The sequence below is a fragment of the Megascapheus bottae genome, chromosome 5 (genome assembly GCF_031878675.1).
Source record: "Megascapheus bottae isolate mThoBot1 chromosome 5, mThoBot2.hap1, whole genome shotgun sequence".
NCBI classification, from domain to species: domain Eukaryota; kingdom Metazoa; phylum Chordata; class Mammalia; order Rodentia; family Geomyidae; genus Megascapheus; species Megascapheus bottae.
Window position 1 is genome coordinate 41,577,723 of NC_143513.1, and position 12,336 is coordinate 41,590,058.

Genomic DNA, 12,336 nt, shown 5'->3' on the forward strand with positions numbered 1-12,336 from the left:
TTGTATAAGAAAAAGAACTATGAAACATGAAGCATGCTTGTTCTTTTTGGTAATACTAAGATTTGAAGTCAAAACCTTAGGCTTGCTAGGCAAGTGCTCTACCATTTGAGCCATACCATTAGCTTCAGGATGGAAGAATGGATGCTGAAAGGTACTTAGTAGCAATGGTAAGATTAGATCTAGATACAGACTGAAGTAGAAGCCAAACACAGGTGGCTAACACCTGTAATCATAGCTGCTCAGAGGGCTGAAACCTGAAGAGCCCTGTGCAAAAACAATCTAAATAGAAAAGTTTGAGAAACTCTTCTCTCCAATTAACCAGAAAATTGCAGGACTGGAGGCATGGCTCAAGTGGTAAAGTGCCAGATATAAACAAAAAAGCTGAGAAATATAAAGCACCGAGTTCAAGCCCAGGTATCAGAATGCGAGCGCGCGCGCGCGCGCACACACACACACACACACACACACACACACACACACACACACACACACTATAGAAATGGGGTTAAATCTAGATGTCCTCAGCATTATTAACTTATAACCTCTACAGAAAAGTCTTCTATAGTCAATTTACATAAAATCTCAGCTCTTCCCCATATCCTGCCTTGCCTTTCTTCTTAGCATTCTATAACTGCCATTTGGTCCATTGCCTACCTCTCTCAACTAGGTGAAACTTCATCTGTTTTGTCTGTTGCCAGTATCCTGATGTCTGGCACGTAACAGATTCTTTTAGTGAACGAACAGATTAGAAAAATCATCTGGATAAGTGAGTGGATAATAAATAGACATAGGTGATATATATATATATATGATAGATCAGTAGATGATAGATAGATGATAGACAGACAGACAGACAGATATAAATAAATAGGACAAAGAGCAGAGTGGTTATAATTCAGAGACACATCCAATGAAGGAGGTGGTAAGGGGCAAGTGCTGGGATTAACTGTAGTTTCTAGCTCAGGTTAGAGGTTAGGTAGGTCAATATTTGTCATCAACCAAGAGAAGGGTGAGAAGGATGATGAGAAGGGAGATGGACTTACTGAGTTCAGGCTGTTTGCAAGCACCTCCCAGGGATGCTCTTCAGTGGGTAACTGGAAATACAGAAGTGAAATTCTGTAGAAAGAACTCAATATATAGCTATCATCTGAGTTGAGGTTATTGTCAATGCCTTGTGATTTTTCTAAGAGGCGTGGGGTAGGAAGAAAGCTGTGGTGGCAGATTGGGGAAAGCTGTGATATCACTGGCACCTTTTGAAGGGCTGGCAGAGGAAAAGGAACTAAGGTGACTTAGAGAAGAAGGAAATCACTGAAAAATAGATAGCGCCAATACAAGAAAGTATATTTCCAATTGAGAAAGTGGCCAACCTTTTCAGATGCAGCAGAAAACTACCACAGATATATTTTATAGTATCTCCACAGGAACTTTAATTGGTTAGCATTGTGTACAATGATCTCCGCTACTTGTTTCCTTTAAAAATTGTTTTGTTTTTTTTTCTTCTGTGACCCTGATTAGAGACCAATATTCTATTTCAATCATGGCCAACCTCTGTTGTCTCTATGAGTAGACATGATGAGAGGATATTAATCCAAGTTGTTTGAATAACATCACATCCATAATGACTTGGGCTGATCATTAATGAGAACGCACTGGATAATGAGCTCCTGTGGGGTAATTAATGGAAACAACATGAAGTCATTGTTTTGAGAATGATTTACAGACACTAACAGTTTTCTTGTCACTAATTGAAGTAAATGAGGCATGTTGAGGAAGTCAGTTATGAGTTCTTGGCTGAAAGTGATTTAAAAAATATTCTCTGAATTGCAACCCATCTTTGTTCCATCTCCTCTGTTCCCTCCTTTCACGCCCATCTTGATATATTTATCCCCCACTCTAATGGTTCTTTGAACATCAGGGCCTATACTTCCTGCCTGAGCACTCTCATATGACCTTCTTCTTTCTTTTATTTTTAATGTATAGAGGGGTTACAGTTATATTCACCAGATAGAAAGTGCATTACTTCTCACACATTGATACTCCTTCTCATGTTTTTGTCCCCATTTCCTTACCCCACTTCCTCCCATCATCTTTCCCCCCCTTTCCCTTTCCTATTTCAAATAAAAAATAAGCGTATATACAATATGCCAGGTAACAATGTCAGATACTGTAACAATATGAGATGAACCAAAGGGCAACAAAAGGAAAGAGAAATAACATAGTATACTAAGAACAACAATCACACAATATAAAGCTCATGGTTCCATATTCTGGAGGTCCATAATTCAGCCTCATCCTATACAGCCTTAACTCATCCAATCTTCTGTCCAGCTTGGTCACCATCCAATTGTATCCTTTCTTGGAAAGCTCTTTAGTTTCTCTGATCTATGGCCATGGTTTGAACGCTTGTGTCCCTACACCTGGCACCAACCCAAATTACCAAATTCTTTTTTTGAAATCCAAACAATTAAGGTGTTCAGTCTTTGGGAAATGATTAGGTGAATCATATAGGTGCCCTTCACCCATGCAAGGACACAGGGAGAAAACAGCTATCTAATCAACAACTGTGTCTTCTAAAATTCAGTTTTAGTTTTTCAGTCTTTCTCCTATATATATGCTCATCTCCCATTTCTCTGCTTTTAAAATTCAATGTAACATTTGATACCCTTCTTGAATGTTGTTATATAGAACATTCATATATACAGTTCTGTACAAATTTGTATATACAATGCACTGTTAAGGATGCGATTCGTTCAATTCAATGAGCAGTCTGGAAGCTTCTTTCATATTAAAGAGGTTTTGCTCACTTAAGATCCCTCAAAGCAAATGATTTTGAGAGGGCATATCTGATGAATAGTTAAGGAAGAGATTGGCATAGTTTAAATCAGACTAAGAACATGTCTAAACTACTTCAGTTAGGAAAATATCAACTCAGAAGTAAAATTATATGAAAATTAAATGGCTTATCTTAGGATATATGCTAAGTACCAAGTTACATTTTAAAGGTCAGGCATATTGAAACCAACTAACACTATGGAGAATTTATCATAGGGGTTAAAATTTCACTATTTCCCTAATTTATTTATTGTTATCATAAAATTTATTTTTGAATGGTGTCACCTATCTTTCATTTCTCCAAGTTTTTCCTCCCATCACCCCCACACAAGTTCACTGTCTATTTCACGCTTTTTAATAAGAATTTAATTTATTCAATATGGCACATGCTTAGGTTGCTACATGCTTGTAGTAAATCTTTTGTTCACAAGGTTTAAGGCTGGAATGTATGCCATACATCTTTTAGAATCTGAAGTATAAATAAAAATCACCCATTTATATGATAACCAAATGTTTAGTCATTTCTTTCAGATGCTGGGGTTTTCCTGATACTTGCTGACAGCAAATTCTTAAGAGTCAAAGTTCAACATCAAGTTGCTTAAAGGTATGATGGATGGATAAAAGCCCCTAAAATTATTAAACATTTAAAAACACCTTGAGGCCCAGATGCAATAGTTATATTAAAGGTGCTGGTCCTTCAATGAAACCTCTAGTGTGTTAAAGGCTGTGTCCCTCTCTCCTGGTGCTATCCACAGTGGTGAATCTTTCAAAATTAAGGCCTAGTGGAAGTTAGGACATGATGTGGAGCCCACAAAGGTGGACTGTGGGACTCGGATCCCACACATCTTTTTCCTATTTCCTGGCTGCCATTAAATGAGCAGTTTTCTCCCCTCAAGCTTCAAGCAAACATGGCAACCAACTATGTGTTCAAACCTTTAAAACAAACTTCTCCCCCCCCCCCCACGCGCCCATTTTTTTGAACTCTGGGCCTGACAGTTGTCCTTGAGCTCTTCAGCTTAAGGCTACCGTCCTAACCCTTGAGTCACAGCGCCACTTCCAGTTTTCTGGTGATTAATTGGAGATAAGAGTCTCAGTCTTTAGTGCTCAAGCTGGCTTTGAACCTGGATCCTCAAATCGCAGCTTCTTGAGTAGCTAGGATTACAGGCTTGAGCCAGCACCACCTAGTCTTACCAATTTTGAAACAACCTATTACTGACAAATATTTTGCAAACTGAAATTCAAACTTGTTCTGAACTCTCAAGGGACCTCATCTCTAAAATCTCCAGTGGCTTCTGGAAATAGGAAAATGAGCATATCCTCAGAGAAGATGGAGAACAAGGGAAAATAATGAACACCCACCAGCCCCAGGTTCAGGTGTCAGAGCTTCACTCTTAGCTTGGCAATATTGAGGTTGACCCTTAGCCAGATCACACTGATGCACACCTGTCCATTCCAGCCACTTAGGAGGCAAAGGTGGAAGAGTCACAGTTAGAGGCCAGCCCAAGCAAAAAGAGCAAGATCATAGCTACAAAAAATGTAAAAAAGAAAAAAAAGGAACATAGGCTCAATGGTTTCTGTCATTTGTAATAATTAGTCCACATTTAGGACTCTCCTAGCAGAGGATTACAACAGCTCAAAACCTAAGTACACAAGGCCACATAGGATGAGATAAACGAAATGAACTATAGGAGATGGAAACAAGAGCTTTATCCTGTGTGATTGTTGTTTTTAATGTATTATGTTATTTCTCTGCTCTTCTTTCACCTTTATGGTTAATCTCATATTGTTACTATACCTGACTTTGTTACATGGTATATTGTATATATGTTTATTTGTTTATTCGAAGTAGGAAAGGGAGAGGGGGGAAAACATGATGATTGGGAGCAGGTGGGGGGAGGAAAATGAGGACAAAACCATGAGAAGGGGTAGCAATGTGTGAGAAGTAACACACCTACTACCTGACGAATGGAACTGTAACCCCTTTATACATAATCCCAACAGAAAAAAAGTTAAAAAAATTAAAAAAGAGGGATGCTGGGAGTGTTGAGCACTTGTCTAAACAAGTCAGGTTGAACCCCAGAACTGACAAAATTAACATATTTTTTTTAAAAATGAAGAGCCTAGTGGAGGATCATTAGGTCTCTGAATGAGTTGACCTTACAAGAGACTATTCCTTATAGAACCACTGAGTTTCTTTTCAGAATGTTAAATTCTTACAAATGCTTAAATCTTTTCCTGAATCATTTCTCTGGCTTCCTGTCTTGTCCTGCAATCTCTCATTCTCTCACACAGCATTCATACACGGTTCTCATTAGAGCTGAGTTCAAGTTCAGGGGCCAAATAAGAATAAATAAACCTCCTTTGTAAAGTTACTCAGCTTGAGTTATTGCATTTTAGTAATACAAAACAAACTAATACAAAGACCACGGCTGAGATGGACTAATTATCCACCAGAATGGTCTAGAGAGATCAGATTCCCATGATCTCTAGGTGTTTTTATTCGAGGAGAATGGAGTGAAAGCTAAGAACCTAGGTTTTAAATAAGTCCCTCAGAGGATTCTAGTGTAGCAAGAGCATAAAGACTGACATTGGACATAGCCCCATCCTATTTCCTAATCCTACTTCTTTCCATAATGTGTGCACATAACTCATCTACATTCATTTTGAAGCCCCTTGGAGTAAAGGATACAATGTTTCTTTTGTAAACCTCAGCACTAGTGATCAATAAGATACTATAATTTTTCTTAACTAATACATAGAAACATACATATTAATATTAATGGGGTCATGCAATGTTTCTATGTATATGCACACTGGATGCTGAAATGTAAACATATTTATTTCCTCAGAAATGTATCATTTCTTTATTATAGAAACACTCAAAATTCCTCTGCACTTGGAAAGATCTCATACACAGTCACTGGCTCCCGTTCATCAGTGCATTGCGATTCCTTGATCTTATCTGACTGCGATGTGGTCCCCATTTGCTAACTTTTCCCCATCTGATTCCCTACCCCCTCATGACTCTCCCCAGTCATCTCACCATCCTATTCTACAGCCCTATGATCAACTTTTAGAGATCTTATATATGAGTAAGATCATGTGCTTATCTTTCTGTGCCTGGTTTATTTTATTTAACATATTGATCTCCTGTGCCATCCATATCTCAAATGACAAGATTTCAGTCTTGCTTGTGGTTAAATGGTATTCCAACTTTTATTTGTACCAGGTTGTTTTTTTGCAAGTCCTGGTGCTTGAACTCAGGGCCTGAGCACTGTCCTTGGCATTTTTCTTAAGGGTAGAGCTCTACCACTTGAACCATAGCACCACTTTCAGCTTTTTCTCTGTATGCGGTACCAAGGAATCAAATGTGGGTATTCATGCATGGTAGGCAAGCACTCTAGGCCACACTCCCTGCTAGGTTTCCTGTACCTAAATGTCCACAGGCATTTAGGCTGATTTCATATCTTGGCTATTGTGAGTGGTATACCAGTGAACACAGGAGAGCAGATATCTCTGACAATTCTGATTTTACTTCCTTTGTAGAAATACACAGCCGCAATATTGTTCCCACAATGGCTCTATTTTTACTCTATGGGGAACTTACATACTGTTTTCCATAAGGGTTGTGCTAATTTACATTTTCACCAACAGTGCATAAGGGTTCTCTTCTCTCTACAGACTTGTCAACATTTGCTGTCCTCAGTCTTCTGAAAATATCCTTTTTAATAGGCTATGACAATTTGTCCTTGTGGTTTTGATTTTCATTTCTCTGGTAGTTTGTCATACAGAATGTTTGCCTATTTATCTGTTGGTTTTTTGTTTATCTTCTTTTGAGAAATGTCTGTTTGGTTCTATTACTGTTTTAACAATCAGATACTTGTTTTTGTCTTCCAGGTATTGAGTTTTCCTAATTCTTTATATATTTTGGATATTAAACTCTTGGCAGATGCATTGGCGAGTATTTTCTCCAATTCTGTTAGTTGTCCCTACACTGTGCATCATTTTGTTTGCTGGGCAGAAGCTTTTTAGTTTGACTTTGTGTTATTTTTATCATTGTTGAGATCAGTTACCTGACATAAACATCATAATTCATGGCTGCACTGATTCTGGGCACTTCATGGTAGCAGAAGTGAGTGGAGGAGACTGTTCACTTCATGGCAGACAGGAAGAAGAGAGGTGGAGACAGAAAGGGAGCCCAGGACAAAATGTGGTCCTCAAGGACATGTCCCCAGGAAATATGATCTCTGGTTAGGCTCCCCCATGCTAAAGTTTCCAGAACTTCCCAAAGTAGTATCACCAACTGCAGATCAAGCCTTCAACATCAGCCTGTGGGAGATATTTTATATTCAAACCATAATAGTTGAACTCTCATTTGTTTTTAGTGCCTTTGAAGTTTTTTTCCCCACAGTACTCACCCATTCCAATATCCTGAAGCGTTTTCCGTATTTTCTTTCTTTCTTTCTTTCTTTTTCTTTCTTTCTTTCTTTCTTTCTTTCTTTCTTTCTTTCTTTCTTTCCTTCTTTCTTTCTTCCTTCCTTCCTTTCTTTCTTTCTATCTTTCTCTTTCTTTTTTTTTGGCCAGTCCTCAAGCTTGAACTCAGGGCCTGGGCACTGTCCTTGGACACTTTTGTTTTCAAGGTTAGTGCTCTGCCACTTGAGCCACAGCACCATTTCTGGCTTTTCCTGTGTACTGAGGAATCATACCGAGGTACCAGGGTTTCGTGCATGTTAGGTGAGCATCCTACCACTAGGCCACACTCCTGGCCTCTTCCCTATATTTTCTTCTAGTAGTTTTCTTTTCTCTTCTCCTTCTTTTTCTTTTTAATAGTTTCAGGTCTTATAGTTAAGTCATTAATCTGTGTAGGATTGACTGGTGAGAGATAGGGGTCTAGTTTCATTATTATACTCATAGATGATGAATTTTCTCTCTACCATTTAACTAAACATCTTTTCTCTAAGATATGGAGTTTTATTGTGGAAGGGAGCTAGGATTTTGAACCTGAGGCCTTATACTTATGAGGAAGGTGTTCTACCACTTGGGTCACACTTCCAGCCTTTTATGCTTTAGTTATAGTTTAGATAGGGTTTTACATTTTTTCCCAGGCTAGACTCAGACCTCATGTTTCTATTCCATCTCCCATATAACTAGGATTATATTCATATCTAGCTTGCCTTTTAAGATAGTCCGACCAACCTTTTTGTTTGAGCTGTGGTAAGTCTCAGACTATGATACTTCCAGGAAGCTGGTACTGCCTTTGTTCCAGAGGCTTGGCCTGCAGGCAGGCCTGACAATGAGAGCTATTAGGCTCTGTTAGAATTCAGCATCCCAGTACCAAGTTCCAAGGCCTCCCATCTCTACCCCCATCCCAGAGTATGAACTGACCATACTGTGCTGCTTTCCTAATAGGAAAGGAAGTTCTTTGGCCATCAAGGCTGATACTAGGCTTGGTCACACCTGTGTCTCCTACAAGGCCCTACACACACACACACACACACACACACAGGATGAATCAAGACCCTCCTTGAAGCTGGCAGTGGTACAGGCTGACACAGGAGTCAGTGCTGTCTCAGTCTCATTAGAGGACACAGGTCTCGCTCTGCCTAGGACTATGCCTTCTAATGGGAATGTGCTAGAAGTCCATCTGCGAGCACTCACCTGGAAAAGCATATGCTGACTGAGTTTAAGAGATGGTGGCAGAAACCGTCTCTTGGCCAACAAGACTGGACCTAAGTTGTTTTGCCTCTCAGCCTCACAGTTACATGGGACCACACATCTCAGGTGCACACTGAGTGCGTCCAGGTCTACTCCAGACTAGACATCATGCAGACCCAAACTCAAGTCTGTCCAGCTGGCACACAGGTGGCTGCCTGGTGGTAGGTCCACCAAGCTTTATAAAGGCTTTGTCTATGAGTGCTGGCCTATATCTGTGGCTTTCAGTTTAGCCAGGCATGGGTCTGTGTGGGCCTGACACTTGGCTCTGAAACAAAGGCCCTGTGCTAGCTTTCCTACACTACTCAGCAGCAGGTGGGGTCCTCCTTCTTGCTCTGCTGTCAGAAGGATGGCAGAGGCATCAGTGGACTACCTTCTTTTGCAATCTTGGCAGCTCAGTTTGTGGCTATTTACTTGATGATGGGGTTCTGGTGGCTCTGTTCAGCACTTCTAACATAGAAGTGTGCCAAAGCCTAAGGCCTAAGGCCTGGAAGAAATCTCTCTTCCTTCTCCAGATGGAAGGTATCTCCATGCCGGGCTGCTGGTGGGCCAAGGGGGATGTGGGCAACTCCTTCCTTCCTACCTTGGTCAATGTGTCTTTTCATTTCCTTATTTTAAAAGATGGCATTATCTTCTCTCGCCTACTTTCCTTAGCACTTGTGGAGGTAGGTCATTCAGTTTGGTGCATCTGTGAGGAGAGATCACAGGAGGATATAACTAACTCAGACACCATCTTACTCCATTTCTGACACTGTAATTGAAATAGGATAATCATAGTACTTTCAAAGCGGAACTGAAGAGACAAAAAGAGAAAAAGCCTCTCCTGATGTTAACTGTGGTTATTTCAATATGGTTAAGAAGGAGGAGTTTCCAAGAAAAGTGATACCAGCCCTTAAGGGGAAGGAGTAACAGTTTGAGAAAGACAAAGGAGATTTAGCTATATCTAAAACTCTGAAAACAATATATATCTCATTTAAAGGTTGCTGGTGAAAGAAATTTGCTAATTAAAAGTGTTTGATATTACATAAATATTTGCAGTTTCTGTGATGTATCAGATAAATAAGAAGTATTGTCCAAACAGAAATGTACTATTTACTTGACTTATATAATCAGAAAACTCTTTGTATATCATCTTTATAAAAATAATTTTATAAATTTTAAATAAGTATACTGTATTACTTTTGAAACACTTTAAAATTTGATAAAGTAATATAGTTTGTATGTATGACTTAAAGCTGATTTCAACAAAAATTGCCACCAAAAAATCTTTAACTCTCATTGTGTAAAAATTAACATTATAGGCCTGCTGGGATCGCTGCCATGTGGCTGGGACAAATTCAGCACACCTATAAAATGACAACCTCCTGGAGTGATCAGTTACAGAATGCAGCTGATATGCCTGCTAACATGGATAAGCATGCTCTAAAAAAATATTGATGAGAAGCCTATCATTGGGTATTTGTGAACCAAAGTTTAGCCATGGGAAAAATAAAATGTTTTGGTTTTGATGTGGATTACACCCTTGCTGTACACAAGTCCCCGGAGTATGAATCCCTTGGCTTTGAGCTTACTGTGGAGAGATTAATTTCTAGTGGGTATCCCCAAGAGCTGCTCAGCTTTGCTCATGATTCTACATTCCCAACCAGAGGACTTGTCTTTGACACACTATATGGAAATCTTTTGAAAGTTGATGCCTATGGAAATCTCTTGGTTTGTGCACATGGATTTAACTTCATAAGAGGGCCAGAAACTAGAGAGCAGTATCCAAATTAATTTATCCAAGGAGATGACACTGAATGATTTTATATTCTGAACACATTATTCAATCTAGCAGAAACCTACCTGTTGGCTTGCCTAGTAGATTTTTTTTTTACTAGTGTCCCAGATATACAAGCTGTGAGACAGGATTTAAAGATGGGGACCTTTTCATGTCCTACTGGAGTATATTCCAGGATGTAAGAGATGCTGTTGACTGGGTTCATTACAAGGGCTCCCTTAAGGAAAAGACGGCTGAAAATCTTGAAAAGTATGTAGTCAATGATGGAAAATTGCCTTTGCTTCTGAGCCAGATGCATGAAGTAGGGAAAGTATTTCTGGCCACCAATAGTGACTATAAGTATACAGATAAAAGTATGGCTTACCTGTTTTGATTTCCCACATGGACTCAAGCCCGGGAGCTCCCATGGATCATGGCAGTCCTACTTTGACCTAATCTTGGTAGATGCACGGAAACCACTCTTTTTTGGAGAAGGCACAGTACTATGTCAAGTGGATACTAAAATTGGCAAGCTGAAAATTGGTACCTATACAGGCCCCCTACAGCATGACATTGTCTATTCAGGAGGTTCATCGGATACAATCTGTGATCTTTTGGGAGCCAAAGGCAAAGATCATATTTTTGGAGACATTCTAAAATCAAAGAAACGGCAAGGGTGGCGAACTTTCTTGGTGATTCCTGAATTTTCACAGGAGCTTCATGTTTGGACTGACAAGAATTCACTTTTTGAAACACTTCAGAGCTTGGATATTTTCTTGGCTGAACTCAACAAGCACCTTGACAGCAGTAGCAATGAGCTCCCGGACATTAGTTCCATCCAGAGATGAATTAAGAAAGTAACTCATGACATGGACATGTGTTATGGTGATCTCTATGCAGCATCGTTCATCAACCTGCTGTATTATCCATTCAGCTACCTCTTCAGGGCTGCCCCTGTTCTGATGCCTCATGAATCAACCCTGGAGCACACGCATGTGGATATCAGTGAGATAGAGTCCTCTCTGGCCACTCGAACCTGTACATCCATGGTGCTGCCTATAAGTGGCACCAGTTGACAAGGTCAATTAGTGACATTAAACCCCCCAACCTCTTCTCACTGGCTCCCTAGGAAATTACACATTGCCATGACGACGAGGAGGAAGAAGAGGAGGAGGAGGAGGACGAGGAGGAGGAGGACAAGGAGGAAGAAATCCTGAACACCTGAAACCTGAACACCTCTTGAACAAATTCTGGCAGGACTCATAGGAACAAAGACTATCTTTGTTTGGGTTCTGCAGGGGAGGGTGGGGGAATCCATGAAAGATATGTCTGGAAAGTTTCTGAACACTTAAAATATTCTAATCATAGAGTAATATTTGTTTAGTTTGGTGTATCTGTATTCTTGGCAGATGGTTTGAAATTGTAACATAGTCTGTATTGGAAGAAAGGGTAAAGTCAGGCTGAACTGCATGCATTTGGCTCCATAGTGACACTGTTTCCTTGTCTTCTTTTATCTTCATATGTCATAGTGTATCTGTATATATGCTAAGGGTGATGAAGGGTTTCACAGTTGAATAAGAATTGTGGGAAGAGGTGATCCAAAAATGTTGTGTGTTACAAATTGTGCTATTCCCAAATCTAACCTTTTCAGTGCATTATACAGTATTATGTATCAGTGGAAAAATATATTGTTTTCATTATCAAGTGTAAAAAAAGAAAAAAATTAACCTTATAAAATTTGACCCAAAATATTGTGTCAGCCTAATTTTTCAAGAATATTAAACTGTCACTTAACTTGGACCATAGTTATAAACAGCATTTTGATCCAGCAAAGTGCATTTCTTGGTCACAGACAACAAGCCCAACATGGGAATTCTGTTGATTCCAGTCTCTCCAGTGGGCAAGTTGACCAAGTTCTAATTGGGTATATGCTTTCAGGGTCTCCACCAGCAGAAGGGAGGGAAGAAACGGGGAAAGCAGTGGCAAATTTTGCTCAGATTTTATTAACCAAGCCAAGCTACATAACCACTTCTAGC

At 39.6% G+C, this 12,336-nt stretch overlaps 1 pseudogene across 1 annotated transcript; it reads left to right on the forward strand.

Moving 5' to 3' along the window:
• The first annotated feature begins 664 nt into the window (after positions 1–664).
• On the forward strand, positions 665–11,979 carry LOC150063277 (cytosolic purine 5'-nucleotidase pseudogene; annotated as a pseudogene). Its single transcript, XR_016535411.1, has 3 exons — positions 665–766; positions 3,364–3,436; positions 9,846–11,979. The product of XR_016535411.1 is annotated as a cytosolic purine 5'-nucleotidase pseudogene (transcript).
• The last annotated feature ends 357 nt before the right edge of the window (positions 11,980–12,336 follow it).